The 18,498-nt window shown below is 38.8% G+C and overlaps 1 protein-coding gene across 2 annotated transcripts in view; it reads left to right on the plus strand.

The window, feature by feature from the left end:
* LOC118426591 (E3 ubiquitin-protein ligase RGLG4-like) overlaps window positions 1-18,498 on the plus strand; it is a 37,591-nt gene that overhangs the window by 5,325 nt on the left and 13,768 nt on the right. For both annotated transcript variants that reach the window (XM_035836080.1, XM_035836082.1), the window contains exon 2: window positions 17,356-17,432. The gene's annotated coding sequence lies outside the window, so the exon portion shown is untranslated. The remainder of the gene's footprint in view (window positions 1-17,355; window positions 17,433-18,498) is intronic.

Raw genomic sequence — 18,498 nt, forward strand, 5'->3', positions numbered from 1 at the left:
CTTTGTGTGTGTGCGGGTTTGTGTGTGTGTACGGGTGTGTGTGTATGTGTGTGTGTGTGTACTTGTGTGTATGTGTGTGTGTGTGTGTGTGTGTGTGTGTGTGTACGTGTGTGTGTGTGCGTGTTTGTGCGAGTGCGTATGTTTGAGGGTGTGTGCGTCTGTGTATGTGTGTGTGCATCTGTGTGTGTATGTGTGTGTGTATGTGTGTGTGCGTATGTGTGTGTGTGTTCACCTGTGTGTGTTTGTGTGTATGTGTGTGTGCGTCTGTGTGTGTTTGTGTGTGTGGGCATCTGTGTGTGTTTGTGTGTGTGTGTGTGTGCGTCTGTGTGTGTTTGTGTGTGTGTGTGTGTGCGTCTGTGTGTGTTTGTGTGTGTGTGTGTGTGCGTCTGTGTGTGTTTGTGTGTGTGTGCCACACCTGCACTTCTTTGTTATCTGAACAAGATCTTGTTACAAGTAATGATCCTAACATGAAGTTAAAATCCCATAAGAATGGAATTTATCTCAACAAATCCAAATAATGATCCAAAAATGTTGCATTGTCTGCAATTTCAATAAATCTAAACTCCCATAAGAATTGAATCAGACACCAAACCAGATATTATAATCAATAATAGGCTGATGATTACAGTTCTTTGTACTGACTGAGACATACCCCAACTGAAATCACCAAAGTATAACATTAGCCATTATATGTATAATGATCATCTGCTGCTATGCAGCTTTATCAAAGCTGGTTTGTTACATATAACGCTAGTTCACCTTTATCCGCAGGGTGACCTATATCCGTTGCTTTTGAAAAACGGGTAGTTAGGGGTATCACGTAGACGGACGACAGTTTCAAACTACAATATTTGAACATATTACAACTTGAAACCACCGTCCGTCGACTTGATATCCCTTTATACCATGTGGGTAAACACAACGAATATAGGTTACCCTGCGGATAAAGGTGAACTAGCGTTAGATAAAGATACTAACAAAGATATTGTAGGCAGTAAACTGTATAATCTGACTCCTACAGTTAGCCTAGCTGTGACTTTTCTGTTCTACTTGAATGCTTGATCAAAATTATATTATGAGTCAGCAATATTGCTGTGATGTAATAATGATAGCAGTGGTCACTTATAATGATTACTAAAATTTTCAGGCTTAACTCTGAATGATGCAATCCTTAACTGAAATAAGCTGGACAGGACAGTAAGGCGTCATCATCCTAACAAAGTTTATTGTTTCTTATATTTTCTTGATGACAAAATGCTCTGGAAGAGGGGAACAATATGCAATATTGATAAGTATTAGCTTTGACTTATTCAATAGTTAATGTGTCAGTGGGATGTCTGTGTTAACAACAAAACCATTCATACCATTATCTAGCCAATTACAATGACAATGGGTGTGAAGAACTGTGTCAACTGTAGGGAAAGTATCCTATGAAAGAATGGTCATAACTTCAGCACTATGGACAGATACTACAGTGGTCAGAAGTGGTAACAACAGCTTGCATCGGTGTAGAGTACTTTATGCTATTCCATTTTTATTCTAGTTTGAAAAGCAAAACAATTCCCTTACTATGAACATAACAGTGAAACGTTATCCCAAACAACTGCTGGTATGGTACTGACAATGGCTCGTGTACTTTCTCATGTGAATTCGATGGATGGAAGACAATGTATCTTATCTAATGAAGCTGAATGCAGATAGAAAAAGAAAAAATTGAAAATATTCTATGTATTCTTTGTGAATCTTTTTTTTTTCTGTAGAATAGACTTGATTACCTTAAAGATGATTGAAGACCAGTTATAAAGAAAACTGCTGCTTTGACTAATGAGCAACAGACCTTTGCATAGCATTAGATACTGTAAATGCATTTAAGTTCGCGGGGATTTAATTTCGCGGTAGCGGGGAAAATGACTTTTCGCGGTGGATTTAGTTTCGCGGTAACACCATCGACTGCGATCTAATACATTTATAGAAAAATGTTCGCGGTGGATTTAAGTTCGCGGTAGAGTGGTCGCCGCGAAAACCGCGAACATTAATCCACCGCGAACATTTCTGCATTTACAGTATTTCGAGTCATTTGTAATCTTTTGACTTAAACTTGTAGCCAGGTATGTGATGTTTAGACAGTTTTTTCCACCTGTTCAAGGCTTAAAAAAGTTAGATCCCAGCTTTAGAAACTTTGGTAAATGTGTAATATTTTAATATTAAAATAGTCTGTTGTTTTATGTGAAGAATCTCTTAAGAATCTTTCTTGTCCATATAGTTACATAGAGTTTTAGAAAAGCTGCTATAACATATGAGTAACAGACTTGCAGTATTAAATATCGGCCATAAGGTTTTAACTAGGACTTGTAGCCAGGTGACAGTGTACAAAATACTTTTCTGAGCCAGGTTGCACAGTGTGCAACCTGGGACAAAAACTAGGTTGCACAACTGAATTTCAAGTTGCACCACCTATAATTCACTAATTTCTGAAGAAAAGGTACAATACATACATGTTTGGCTGATATGAAATGGAGCTGCCTTGGTCCATTTATTTCTTCCAGGTAAATTGACAACAAAGTGGAGTTCTGAGGCTCAAAATCTAAGTTGCACCCTGTGCAACCTGAGTTCAGAAGTCAGTTGCACCAAGCAAAAAGTGGTTGCAATGTGCAAGTGTGCAAGTGGGTATTCTGTGCGCTGGGTGAGTGATGTTTTTACACCTCAGTAAGCTTGGACAGGTATGATTTGTTTTATCAGAAACTTGCGGAATTAAATACAGAGTTTACAGACCATTATATGTTATCTTAAGACTTGCAGCCAAGAGAGTGATGTGTTGACACGTCAGTAACCCGGGATATGTATGATTTGTTATACATTTTGCATTATCAACATGGCACATTGAATACCGACCGAATGTTATCTTTAAACTTGGACTTGTAGCCATTAATGAGGGATATTTGTACCCCTTAGCTGTGACAGGTTTGATTCGTTGTATTATCATCTTACAGCATTAAATAACGACCATCTATTATCTTTAAACTTGGACTCGTAGCCGGCTGAGTTATGCTTTTGCACCTCAGTGTCGACAGGTGTGATTTGTTATATTATCAACTTGCAGCATTAGAAATATACTGGCCATATGTAAAGTTTAAACTAGAACTTGTACCTGAGTGAGTGATGTTTTTACGCCTCACAGTAAGCTAGGACAGGTATGAATTGTTGTATCATAAACTTGCAGAATTAAATACAGACCGTATGTTATCTTAAAAGATTTGTTTTTTATACATCAAACCTAGGGTAGGTATGATTTGTTAACTTATACATGTTGTATTATCAACATGCAGCATGGAATATTGACCATATGTTTATCTTTAAACTTGGACTTGTTGCCGACTGAGTTATGCTTTGCACATCAGCGTTGACAGGTATGATTTGTAATATTATCAACTTGCAGCATTAGATATATACTGGCCATATGTAATCTTAAAACTTACACTTACAGCCAAAAGGGAGTGATATTTTACACTGTAGTAAGCTAGGGCAAGTTTGATTGGTAGTATTCTTAACTTTCAGCACAAGAGCAGCCGTATATAATCTTAATACTTGGGACTTATTCTCAACTTGCAGGAATAAATACAGACCGTATGTTATCTTTAAACTTGCTCTTGCAGCCAAGAGAGTTATAATCTTACAGTAAGCTAGGACAGCTTTGTTGTATATGATCTTAATACTTTGAATTGTAACCAAGTGACAGGTATGATTTGTTGTAATATCAACTTCCAGCATTAAATACAAACCATACGTTATCTTAAAACTCAAATTTGCAGTTACGAAAATGATGTTTGTACACCTAAGTAAGCCAGGGCAGTTTGATTCATTGTATTCTCAACTTACTGCGATAGATACCGACCGTATGTTATATTAAAACTTGCACTTACAGCCTGGAGAGTGATATTTTACACTGTAGGTAGCTAGGACAGGTTTGATTTGCTGCAGTAGTATTCTTAATAACTTGCATTTAAATCAAAGCTGGCCGTATGTAATCTCAATACTTGGACTTACAGCCAAGTGACAGGTATGATTTTTTATATACTCAACTTGCAACATTAAATACAGACCATCTGTTATCTTAAAATTTGGATTTGCAGCTAAGAAAAGGATCTTTTCACCCCTCAGTAAGCTAGGACAGGTCTGATTGATGGTACTTAATTAAGGACTCTGTAGGTAGCAGTGAACACGAGTGCAGGGTGTAAATTCACCAGCGCTACAGACAGACTTATGGTTTTAGCACCAACATCTGCAGGGATCTTATATACAATAGTGAGCACTGGGCTAAATCAGCACAAGTACTTGTTTCCTTAACTTTGCAGCACTAGTGCATGTTTAGTTTCATTTGTTTAATTTATTCATTGATATCATCACTTTTTGTTGTGTTCATGAGAAAAGAGGTAAGGGTAAGACAACATAGGACATTGAAACAGGTTATATCACTAAGTCCTGATACATGCTTACTTACTAATAGTAAACATTTGTTGTATTATGAGACCATATAACAATAAGATATCTCTGGAAAGATGACAAAGTTGGGGCCTTGCTGCCCTTGCATGTATCTAGTGGTACAGGTACAGACTCATCTAGACAATGACTGATTTTTTGGGACAGCTAGCTGATTGCTTGAATGTGCTTTATACTAGTAAATGCCTTGTTCCTTAATTTCTCCATACAAAGTTTTAGTAAATGTTGTTAACATTCAAATGCAAATTAGTCTTGTCCTTTTTTTCTATCATTTAATTTGCACTGCAGACAGTGTTAATAGACAGTTGTAAGAGTTACTTTTTTTTAGTTTGGGCTGCGTATGCAAATATTTACATTACCGCGACGAAGGCATTTTTCTTTTTTGTCCGTTTCCAAAAATAAATCCAAGAACCTATAAATTGCTTTGTTCAGGCCCCACCATTATCCATCAGTACTCTAATGTTAGAGGATTGGATCTTGGGGGAAGAAAGAAAGCTGAAGGAATTTATTGTGGATTTCCAAACATCTCCTGGCAGAAGAAATCAGATCAACAGATCGTTTATAATCAATACTTTTACTTTCCCTTATAGGCATAATCTACTTGCAGTGGAGTTATTTTCTGTTATCACTTAGAACACTTGCTACAGCTGCTGGGTTTCTTATTGTTTTACTCAGCTCTTTGCTTAGATTTTATCTTAAGTTACTGCTTGAGACACTCCTTCTCGACTATAAGAGTTAATCCTGCATGCAATTTGTCTGGACTTATACCTCCCAAAACATTCTGAAGCAAGGTGGAATAAAGTTTTCAACACCAAAATTGGATTTAGCAGTAACTTTAAATGTTTGAGTAACTATCCAACTCAAATCTTTTCTGTGTTGGAAAGTCTTTTTCATGTGCCATTAGGGCTGGGTACCGGTACAGAAAATTCAGGTCCGGGTCCGGTTCAGGTCCAAAGGATCAGGTCCAGGTCCGGACCTGAACCTGGACCTGATGCAGCATGACTCATACCAATGGTCCATTTCACTACAAAGAAATCTGTTTGGTGGAGTATTAGACTTACACTGGCGTTTTAAAATCCTACAACGTTAACAGTGTACTTGTACAATTGGCTGTAAAACTTGGTAGAAATTACTATAAACTCTACTCTACTTCACTCGTATCATTTTCTTCCACCTGCAAGCGCCAAAACGTGTGAATGCCTGATAAAACAATACTGTTAATTTTCTAATCGGTCCAACATCCGGTCCACCTAATTTTTTCAGGTCCGTTTTTTCTGGACCGGTCCAATAAGAAAAACCGGTTTTGTACCGGTACGCTGTACCGATACCCAGCCCTATGTGCCATCATTCACTTGCCATAGCATTCACATTTGCTGCTGTTGTAGATAGCACATTAAAAGATGAGCAGACTTTCAGTGGAGTTTCAGCCTTAGGCTGCCTGAAAATAAGTTTTATCGCAAGACACATGAGACATTTTGTAGTAAAATTTTCTCGCAATATGTGCTCACATCTTGCTTTGACAGCATTTTGCTCTAATACTAGTTTGCTGAAGTTCCCAGCTCTATCATTTCATAATCAAACTTTAATTATTTGATATGAAATTACTTTTGATATTCTTACAATTTTTCATTTCATGTGTTTGAGTTACTATTGATATTGCAGATTCAATCAGAATTTCCTAACATAAGCAGACTTTACACTCAGTCAGGCTTTATGGTAAATGTAGACCCATATAAGTCATAACCAAGAGTATTACTCTGTCTCTGTGGAATTTATTGGCTGCAAGATAACATCTCGGTTATTGCTGCATTTCCACATCAATTTCAAACAACATCCCTTCAATATGCTGAACATGAAGTTCCTTTTATCCTATCATAAATAATTAAAGATTCTCCCCAAGATACAGCAGATGGCCTATTTTTGAGGTAATTTGAATCATGGTGATGAAGATGAAGTGTTTCAGAGTCAGAGGGTAATGCCAGTAGGTATACATTGTACAAATTGATCAACTGTCTTAGTTTTTAAAGCTCAATCTTTAGGTACGTACTACATTGTAGTTTGAAAATGAGGCCTGTGAACAAATGCTAGACTCTTATGTTAATAGTCTTGAAGGGTGTCTTTCTTCTTTAATTTTAATCTTTTTAATTTGGCTATTTTAGTCTTGAGAACAGGCCCTAATGATTATTGGCTGATTTTCAAGCCCAATATATGTACATCATGTAGGGGTAAATGAATAATTCATAAGGCTACAGAAAATTAATTGTAAAATCCTTTTTATTTCTAACATGAATCACCTGGGAAATCCCCAAGGGGACATCATGAAATGAGAAGGGGTGACCTGTTAGTACTGTATCTCAGACATGCAGGCACACTTTCTATCACAAACTCTACTCTGAGAGCCGCTACTCTTGATCAGGACAGACACAAGGTTGACTGCTGTGGTGGTCTTATCTTTAAAGTCAAAGTCAGCCTGTCATCTAGGCTGGGCCAGTTCAAATAAGGTGTTTGTGAGTTTTCAATTTGTGAATTCTAAGTTTTAAAGTGTATGATGCTAAGTTGAGTTTTAATTTTGGATTCTTAAAAATTTTGAATGATGTGAGACATTCTTGCCAGATCTTTTACCAAGTTTCTTATTAGGATAATTAGTTTTTTTATCACAATTCTTTAACTTTCTGGAGGAGGGTCTAGTATACACTAAGCCTCACATGCTTCTTTCCACCTCCTGCATTTCTTTTATCCATTATTACAATTTTGTTTCATATAGTTTTTACATTGTGCAAAGATAACAAACTTTAAGAAATAAAAAAACAGGTTGAATAGCCAAGAACAGAGTATTGTGATAGTTAGTATAAATTGGCTCTTGCAATTGTGCCACATTTGCTATATTTACAAGAAACAACAAACTTTCTTCAAGTGGCCTAAGAAGATTACCATGATTGATGGAGGAATACTGACATTTTCTTGAAGGAAAAATGATAACTTCAATCTTCCGTAGAAATCAATTCTCCGATGTCATGTCTTAGAAAAAATTGCCTTTCAACAAAATGATTGATGAGGGGGTTTAGCTGGCAATCTCTATGGAGACGGACCGATAACACCAAGATGCCCTGGAGCAGAAGGCTCTAGAAGTTGTGACTTATAACCCTGCACTGTGAACGCAATCTCCTGCAGTCTGCACACGTCTCTGAAAGATTCTCAAGCCTTCCTCGGATGAGAATGAATCATTCTTAAGGACAAACAAGATTCTTCAGGAATGCAGACCTCCAAAGATGCTACTTGTAAAGATTGCCCAAAGATCCTTAAGCTGCCTCAGAGCTCTCTCCGCAGAGGTTGAACTATAAATTGCTTCTTTTTTTTTTTTTATTTACTTTGAGGTCACCGCAAAACAAGGCTCGTGGAGCCACTCAAGCGTTTTGGGTTACGTTACTGAATTGTGAAGAGAGATGTTTGTTTACCCTTAATTTGAACAGTTTCAGGCTGTACTCTGTGGGGAAGCAAGTCCGTGGAAGCTTATTCCATAGCGATGTTGTTCTAGGAAAAAAGCTCTGAGCGTGGAACTTCCTCCTGTTAGGTGGATTGTGGAGGAAAAAAGGATGATTTGTTTCCGTGGAAGTGGCTAAACGTGTCTTTCTTAAAGATGGGCCAGATTCTTGAGGAAATAACTACCATAATGAGGATGAAGTAATCCTACTCTAGGTCAGGGTCACTGAAAGATTCTTAAATCTACTGAGCCTCCTCAAGGATTCTCTGGATCACAATGTCCTGGAGTCTGCAAGCTTCTGGTAGTTTCTCGGGTGCTGGACAGAATGTACAAACCCTATGGTCGATAGGAATATGAGGTCAGCCTCAATTTGCGAAGATTACCAGAAGATCCTTAAGTCACCTGAGGTTTCTTAGAAGAAGGTAAATCATTAATTAGATTCTTACAGATGAACCAGATTCTTGAGGAAAGCAGACCTTGAGGATGAAATAATTCTGCTCCAGGTCAGGGTCACTGAAAGATTCTTAAGTCTACTGAGCCTTCTCAAGTAGGGATGAAACACTCTTAAATACTCCTGAGGATGAAGTCTTCACACTGTCTCGGTGTCTGCAGATGTCACCAGAAAATCCTTATCTGCATACGTCACCAGTAGATCATAAGGTCTCATGAGCTTCCTTAGGTGAAGATGTATTATAATTCTTGAGATGCACCAGATTCTTGTAGAAACCAGACCTTTGAGTCGTCCGGGAGCCAGTAAGGGTCACCAGAACATTTCCTCATCTCCTGCTTTTCCTTTGGTAAAAATGACTCGTTGTGAAAGAGTTGGCAGATTCTTATGGAAAGCCGACCCTTGGGGGAAAAGTCAGTTGGGGGTCTGTATAGGTCATCAGAAGAGTCTTAAGTCTCTTGAGCTTTCTCATCCAAAGACACTAATCATTCATAAAGACGCAGAAGATTTTTGTTGAAACCAGACCTTTGTGGATGAAGTCATCCCAGAGCCTGGAAAGGTCAACTGAGAACATTTTCTCATTTCCTGCTTCTCTTCATGTAAAAATGACTCATTGTGAAAGACTGACCAGATTCTTATGGAAAGCAGACCCTTGGGGGTAAAGTTAGCCAGGGGTCTGCATTGGTCACGAGAAGAGTCTTAGTCCCTTGAGCTTAAACCCTTTCTCACTCAAAGATCATTTGTGAAGACAGACCGAATCTTGAGGAAAGTAGACCTTTGTAAGCCAAAGTAAGCCTGTCATCTGTATATGTCACCGTCAGATTCTTAAGTCTCTTGAGCTTTCTTAAGTGAAAATGACTTATTCACCCATAGGTCACCAGAAGAGTCTTAAGTCCCTTGGGCTTTCTCATGCAAAGATAAATCATTTGTAAGACCAGCTTCTTAAGGAAAGTAGACCTTTCAGGACAAAGTAAGCCTGTTGTCAGCATACGTCACCGGTAGATCCTTAGATCTCTTGAGCTTTCTTAGGTGAAAGAATGATTCTACTCTTAAAGAAAAGATTCTTGTTGAAAGCAGACCTTATGAGCATGAAGTATAAGCACACTGTAGGCAAATATCACTAGAAGAGTTTTAACTCAACTTTCTTGTGCTTCCTGAAGGTAAATCATTGTGCAGACTGACCAGATTCTTGTGGAGAGTAGGCCCTTGCAGATGAAGTTAAAGCCTGCTGTGTGCAAGGGTCGCTAGAAGAGCCTCCATAGATTGGGATGAATAATCATTTGATAAAAGACATGCCAGATTCTTGTGGAAATCAGAGCTTTGAGGATGATTAGTCATCCCAGAGCCAGCAAGGGTCATCCCAGAACAATTTCTCATTTTCTGACCCTTTTCAGGTAAAATAACTAAAATTGAATCATTCTTAAAGATTGACGAGATTCTTATGGAAGACAGACTCTTGGGGGTCTTCATAGGTCACCAGAAGATTTAGATTCTTTCTTGAGTCGCCTCAGACAGGAATGAATCATTCTTAGAGAATGGCCACATCTTGTGGAAAGCAGACCCACGTGGGTGAATTCAGCCCAAAAACGAAATACATTGGTATGTTATAGATGCAAGAATGAATCAAACTTAAAGATGAACTGAACTTCTTGAGCTACCCTGGAGGAGAGTTAGGAGAGTAGCTTTTTACATCTCTCAAATGCCAACATTACTAATTAAAGAAGATCCAGATTCATAGAGAACATATCTTTGGGATGAATTCCAACCAACTGTAGTCTCAACAGGAGAAAAAATGTCAATAATGATTCCCTGGGCCTGTCTGGGCCAATGACCATATTAGAAGTGGAATGGAAGATGAATGGTTCTTAAGAATGAACTAGATTCCTGTGGATGGTAGATCCTTGGGGACAAACTTACAGCCTGCTGTAGGGTCAACAGATCACAGAAGGAGACAAAAACTGCCTGATAGGAATGAAAATCTCCTGGGTTTAATGGTTAGTTTAGGATGGTTAGAGGGTGCCATCTCGGACAGAACTGCGGTTTTGTTTGGTCACCTTTTATCGTGTTATATTGCTTTATCATCATGCATAACTTCCCTGAGTAACATTAAAGGATCATGAGAAGCTTTTTTCTTGATTCCCCTGGAAGCAAATTTTAAGATGAATCCTCCTTAAAGATGATTCTTGTGGAGGGCAGATCCTTGGAGATGGACTCAGAACCTGCTGAAAGATCAAAGGAAGAAAAATTGCTTGTCAAATCTCTGAAGTTTATTCAACATTGGATCTTTTGTTGTTAACAAAATGCTGGAGGGAGCCATCATTCATCATGGGAAGAATTATGTTTTTTGTTGCTTGATTCTGGACTTTTTTGTGTTCTAAGCTCTTTTATCAAGCCGTGCCTTGAAGTAACCTTAAAGAATTTTGACTGAGAAGCCTTTTATGTATCTTCAACCAGTATGGAATAGAAGATGAATCACTGTTAAAGATGAAGCATATCTTGCTGTTTGTGTTTCTTCGTTGGTTGTAGTCGCCTAAGGTTCAAATCCTGGAATGGCCTGAATGATGATTCATGACTCAAACAATCTTCAACCTCTGGTTGACTCATTCACTCACTATTCTTCTTTTGCAATTAGCCCCATGGGCATGAATTTGCAATAAAACATGTTACATCACTATCCGGTTTAACGTCTGTTGTTTCCCGTCAGGCGAGGGTTAGACGTACTTGCATGTAGATGTGGCGGCTTGATGACAGCTCGCCAGTGTCCACTATTATTTGGGTTGTCACTGTGTAGGTTGAGGAAGTGTATGTCTTTCCTTATGTAGTCAGTTATGTCTCTTATGGGGGCGTCCACGAGGATTCTTTCCCTCTTTGGTCATTGTGTTGATCTTTGGTCAACACAAGCACAACCGTCGTACAGCAAGTAGTGTTTAGTTTTACATGTAGAGGACATTACCAAACTCATACAACCTGAACACAACAACCTCTGCCTGCAAATCTGTGCTTGTTCATAATGCCACAAGTGAGATGTCTTGTTATTGTAATTTCACAAAGCAAGCAACATTGACATCAACTAATTTCAGTTTTACTTGTAGAGGACTTTACCAAAGCCATACTGCCACATCTTCAATTTCTGCCAGAACATTACCACGAGTGAGGCAGATGTCTTTAGTTGTTAACATAATTTCACAAACCAAGCCCAACAGTGACATCAAGTATGACATTGTTTAGTTTCACATGTAGAGGATAATAATCAAACCCATACTGCCACATCTTCAATGTTTGCCTTGCATTGCCAGGAGTGAGGCAGATGTCTTTATTTTTTAATACTACAATTTCACAAACCAAGCAACAACAGTGACATCAAGTAAGCTAAGATTTGCATGTAGAGAACATTGCCAATTGAAACCCATACATCTTCAATCTGCACATTGCCACGAGTAAGGCAGATGTCTTATTAATACAATTTCATAAAGTATAAGCAACAAGTGACATCAAGTAAGTTAAGATTTGCAGGTATAGGAAATTGTCAATTGTCTTCAATGTCCGCCTGCACATTGCCACGAGTGAGGCAGATGTCTTATTAATGTAATTTCACATTAACCAACCAGCAACAGTGATGTCAAGTAAGTTAAGATTTGCATGTAGACAACATTGCCAATTGAAACCCATTATCAATCTGCACATTGCCACGAGTAAGGCAGATGTCTTATTAATACAATTTAATAAAGTTTAAGCAACTAGTGACATCAAGTAAGTTAACATTTGCATGTTGAGGACATTGCCACACCCAGACATCTTCAATGCCTGCCCGCACCTTGCCACGAGTGAGGCAGATGTCTTATTAATACAATTTCACGACAAGTAATTCAGGGTTTACAGGATTTCCTCCAAACTCTCCTGGCAATTCTGGGTTTTTCTAAATGTCACCGAGCTTCTGACATTTGGGTTATGTCTTACTGTATGATTGATGTTGTCAGTGGTGCACTTAGAGGGACGCTTTATTGCCTTACCAAATGGCTAAATGGATCATGTGTAGCATCTGTGAATAGTTTCATTGGGTTGGTACGTCCCTTACATCCTTGGTCGGAAGTCCTCCTAGGAGACGGATACTCTGAACAACAAAGCAGCATCTGCTGGAGCCGCCTCACACGTGGCATACAGTTGCCCCTGTGAGACTTAGTGCTCCAGTAGACGAGAGGGTGGAAAAGGAATTGCACACACCTCCTTCACCATAAAAATTCAGTGCAGATCAGGCAAACAGGCTGCCGAACCCAACGGCAAAATGCCGGCTTGCCTTCTCATCTGTCTAATCGACAGGAGAATTTTCTCTCAAAGAAAGTCTCTCAAAGGGACTCTTTTATACAACCCTTGCTTTATTACACCAACTTTACGATGACCGTCTGTAACCTTCCTCATGACAATTGAATTCTTATTGGTTCACAATGTACTGCAGCTCATTTTTTGCTGCTTTCTGTTCAGATACGGTCACAAATGTAAACTATTGACATTATGTAATGCGTTATTAGAATTTATTTATGATGCAGTTCCAAATACAAAGGAATGCAACATATACATAACATTGCCAAATAAAACTAATAATGTAGTGTCAGTGTAATAAAGTAAGGGTTGTGCAAAAAGAGTCTCTTGTTGACAGCTTATCCATCAGCAGTGCTAAGGTATTACCTTATGGTACAGAATTTATATTGCTTACCAGGTAAGGTATTGTTGTTGCAACGTTTACATATCTGTCTGTGTGGCTTTCTAAAAGTATTTGTCTGTGAGCTTGTTTCTAATATGTGATGACAGTAAGGTCTGACATACCTGATTGGCTGATGATTTTCTAGAATTCTAGAAATTTGCATCCAAAGAACTAATAATGTCAGCCCAATAAAGAAGAATTCTGCCAGCAAAAATGATGTTATTTTGGCCACATCTTGTTAAGATGGTTGATTATGCTAGTATATAATAAAATCTGGAAATCTCCAATTGGTTTTGAAGAATGGTAACATGGGGGAATGCAGAGATCAATTTTTCATTTCTTGTCCATATAGTGTAGAAGCATCCTGTTGGTATGGTCACAGAATGAAGTTGGCATAGGAGACACTCCCAATTCATTCTTTAACTAGGATACTGTCACTAAGAAAAAGCAGTGTACAAAATACTTTTCTGAGCCAGGTTGTGTGCAACCAGGGCAAAAACTAGGTTGCACAACTGAATTTCAAGTTGCACCATCTACAATTCACTAATTTCGGAAAAAAGGTTACATGTTTGGCTGAAATGAAACGGAGCTGCCTCAGTCCATTTATTTCTTCCATGTAAATTGACAACAAAATCGAGTTCTGAGGCTCAAAATCTAACTTGCACCCTGTGCAACCTGAGTTTAGAAGTAAGTTGCACCAAGCAAAAAGTGGTTGCAATGTGCAAGTGGGTATTTTGCACGCTGAAAAGGGAAATTCAGTATTTCTCAAGAATGTGCTGTATCATGGTCCTGAATGTTCCTCAAACACATACTACAGATGAGACAAATTTATTCATAGTATGTTCAACCTGAAACATGACATTAGGAAACCTTGGCTGGTGTAGAGGAAATGCCGGAGCACGTTCAGGGGTGTAATTTGATGGTGGAACAAGCCAGAGGACATGTGCAGACTACAGCATTGGGCTGGGTATGGGCAAGGGGCAACTCATCTTGGCAACATCAAGTCATTTCCTTGGTTTTTGCACTGTATGTGAAAGATGTAAGAAATAGAATCTTGAAATCTGAAAAGAATGGATCCAGAAGTGTGTTATGAACAGCCAGAAATGAAAATGCCAACTCAAAGTTATCCTACAAATATTCATTTCCTTACTATATAGGTTGTAAATTCATGTGTGATAAGAATTCAGCAACAATTACTATAAAAAATAAAGGGCTAGAAGGAAAACTGATTATACTCACTCTGAAACAGAAATTGTCTGGACCAACCAAGGTAAAACTTTCTGCTTGGACTGTGTGTTCACTTTGATCTTACAATTCAACATTATTTTGCAATTCCAAAAACCAACAAATTGAGTTGGTATTGCCTGTAGAGCACTTACACTCTAAGGGCACAGTTTGTACAGGAAACTTTGATTTGATACTGTTACAAACACATTACATACTAAGTCCTGGGAGAATGCTGTAATCTAGACCTAAGAAGTTGGTAATGACTCCATGGCCTGCTCCATTCCCTACGGAGTGGCCTCCTGGTGCACTGCTGTAAGATTAGGTGTTGAGGAGATCAATAAGAAAGCTTTTATCATCAGTACAGACCCTACGGCCATGTTTACATTGACGTTGCCTTGTCTGATTGCTTCCTGAGGGCGTGAAAGGGTTCTCCTGGATGCTTAATTGGATGTATTTGGCATTGCCCTGTCTTGACATTTACTTCATACTATTAGAAAATGACTTCAATCATAACGATAAACTTTGATTATTGTACATTCATACACAGTTAGATTTAGTTCAGGCATATAAACAGCAAGTATTAATAAACACCAATATGGCCACAGGACATCTAATACTATTAGTATTAAGTATTGATAGTTGTTGCCATGCATGCATTGAGCTGTGTACTATTGTCATACAACAAAGTTCACGTCTAAAACCTGGCCTCTAAAACTCTTGAGCTAATACATATGATTGAGTTTTTCTTCTCCCTTGAGGATTTTAAATGTAAGTGGCAGTTGGTTAGTAATCAGAGTACAGTCCATCCATTTCCTTTTACCTGCAGCACAGTACTATACCATCAGTACATAGTATTGGACATTAGATGTATTTAATGACCAATTAAATCACCAATAACCCAAGGGCTAAAGAAATGGAGATGGGCACCACTCCTTTGCATCTGATCAAGTTCCTTAGAATAATATCACAGGTAGTTTACTAGTTATGCCTCACCCCACCTCACCTAGTCCCATCCTCATCAAGAGGGTCAGGGACCATGGTTGCCTCCAGCACAAGTCTCCTCCATCCATCCCAGTTCTTGGCCTTCTGGGTGCTGACAGCTATGGAACTGCCTCACTAAAGCAAAATGCAGCTGATTTGAATATGCCGTGACCCAGACAGTTGAGTTGCCTATGCCTGATAGTGTGTGTGGGAGTTACAGGTTGGATATGGTGTGACACACACAGTTGACTTGCCTATGCCTGATAGTGTCTATGGGAGTTACAGGTTGGATATGGTGTGACACACACAGTTGACTTGCCTATGCCTGATAGTGTCTATGGGAGTTACAGGTTGGATATGGTGTGACACACACAGTTGACTTGCCTATGCCTGATAGTGTCTATGGGAGTTACAGGTTGGATACGGTGTGACACACACAGTTGACTTGCCTATGCCTGATAGTGTGTGTGGGAGTTACATGGTTGGATATGGTGTGACACACACAGTTGAGTTGCCTATGCCCGATAGTGTCCGTGGGAGTTACCGGTTCAGAGCCACCCCGCCCACACACACATGTTGCTGCTGTAGGGATTTACCTTAATGACTGTTCAGGCCCATTACCCACCTACCTGCATGCCTACCTGTTTAAGCCCATCACCTGCATTAATGCCAGGTCTCAGGTGTTGGAGATGGTCATGTTGTGAGGCCAGGTGAGGCATACATGTTCAGTGTCCATGTTTTGATGGTAGCATTTTCTTGTAGTTCCAATTTTTCTGAATTTTACAACAACACTTTCTGACATAGTGGTCCCTGTCCTTGGTTCTGAAATTGTACTGATTGTGATTTGAACTTCTTTAAGTATTCCCGACCAGTCTGTTCAGTGTGCTTGTGTTGTGATGCTGTCTGCTGAGTCCAGTGGTCATGGTAAGCTTGATTCTCTGCTTTTTGTCCAGAAGAGTCTTAGTCTTGACTGTTGTTGCCTGGTTTTCACACCATTGGAAATTGCTGCAGTTCTCTAGAATACACTGTATGTTACAGGCCATGTGATGAGTCAAGGTTAGTCTCTTCAGTGTGCTTTTGTTGTTATAGTCTCTCTCCTGTAATTCCAATTTTTCTTTGTAGAGAACATTATTTCAAGAGTAATCCATGTTGGTGCTAAAAATGCTGAATTTTACAACACTCTCCGACATAGTTATCTCTGTCCTTGGTTCTGAAATTATAGTGATCGTGAGTTCAATTTCTGTAAGCATTCCCAACCAGTCTGTTCTGTGTGGGTATGCTGTGGTGTTGTCCGGTGAGTGCAGGGGTTATTGTAAGCTTGCTTCTCTGCTTTTTGGCTTGAAGATTCTTATTCCTGACTGTAGTTGCCTGGTTTTCACACTGTTGGACATTGTTGCAGTTCTCTAGGGTTTATGATACACTGTAGGGCTGCTGGTCATGATGAGTGCAGGTTAGTTTGTTCAGTGTGCTTTTGTTTTTATAGTCTCTCCTTGCAGTTCAAATTTTTCTTTGTGGTGAACATTATTTAGAGTAATCCCTGTCCTTGGTGCTAAAATGCAGTGAGTTCAGTATCTCTGTTAGCGCTCCCAACCATTCTGTTCAGTGTGCCTATGCCGGGTGCTGTCCGTTGAGTCCAGGGGTTGTGGTACGCTTTCTTCTCTGCTTTTTGGCTTAAAGAGACAGTTCTCTTGTCAATGAGGTAATGGCACACTATAAGGTTGTGCAGTTCTCTAGAATACAAGTAAGTTACAAGCCATATGATGAGTGCAGGTTAGTCTGTTCAGTCAATGTGCTTTTGTTATTATCAAGTTATAGTCTCTCCTTGTAGTTCAAATTTTTCTTTGTGATACACATTGTTTCTAGAGTAATCCCTGTCCTTGGTGCTAAAATGCAGTGAGTTCAGCTTCTTGCAGTAGACACACACATTTGACAATGACTCAGAGTTTGTACTTGTATGTTATCAAGCTAATTGTGAATCTGAATAAAGTAAAAGTAAAAGTTTCTGTATTCATTCTGTTCCAGGGAAGTGTTGCAGGAGTTGGAAACAGAGAATGACCACATCAGGTTAAACTAATGAAGGCTGAGGAACTGATGTTTGGGTGAGTCTTTAGAACCATTGAAACCATCTAAATTTCTAACCTATTGGTGAAAATGCTAGTTTGGATAAAACAATAAATGTTATTATGATTTGAGCATGATAAATGATATTATGCTCCCAGTATATAAAATCTATTTTGATCATAGGTCAATTTATACCCTCTAAAATTGACACCAAATCTTCCATACATTATGATGTAAATATTGTTATGTTATCTATGATATTTTGTAGCTTGTTATGTATACGTAGTAGACTAGCATTGTAGGATTTTTTCAAATGTGCTGATGACATACATTGTAGCTTGTACAGTTGTCGCGTAAGAACTGTAAATGCATTTAAGTTTGCGGGGATTTAATTTCGCGGTAGCCAGAAAAGGGACTTTTCGCGGTTGATTTAAGTTCGCGGTAACACCATAGACTGCAGTCTATTACCATAATAGATAAATGTTCGCGGTGGTTTTAAGTTAGCGGTGAAGCGGTCACCGCAAAAACCGCGAACATTAATCCACCACAAACATTTCTGCATTTTACAGTAGTAAGGACCATTTGATCAAAGACCATCTGGCCACTGTGGCATATGTTGGTGGTCCTTAAGATCATATGATTGCGTATTTCGCATCTGCCAAAGCTTCTGCATGTCTCACAAGTCTCATTAAGAATTGGATTCTGCCGTCAATACACCAAAAATAAACTCACCCATCATTGAAATGTCTATCCTGGTTCCTCTTCACCACTCAGATTGAAGGTGTTATGTTATCTCAGAGATAAATCTGATAACAAAGAGATGGAATCGATATGGTCATAAAGAAAAAGGTAATTCATATCTTCATATCTTTCCAACAGTCCTATACCTCATGAGTGTTCCTGCCTAAAGCATTTTCTGACACTAATAACAAAATCACCCATCTTTAAATCTTCAACTTGAAAGGCTTCAGACTGTATGCTTCCCTTCACCACTTGTATTGAAGCATCACATTACCAGCGAGATGAATCTGGTATCTAAGCAATTGAACCAATACAGCCATAAAGAAAGGAGTCATATCTTCATATCTTTCCAACAAAACAATA

Source organism: Branchiostoma floridae, chromosome 11, assembly GCF_000003815.2.
Source record: "Branchiostoma floridae strain S238N-H82 chromosome 11, Bfl_VNyyK, whole genome shotgun sequence".
NCBI lineage: Eukaryota > Metazoa > Chordata > Leptocardii > Amphioxiformes > Branchiostomatidae > Branchiostoma > Branchiostoma floridae.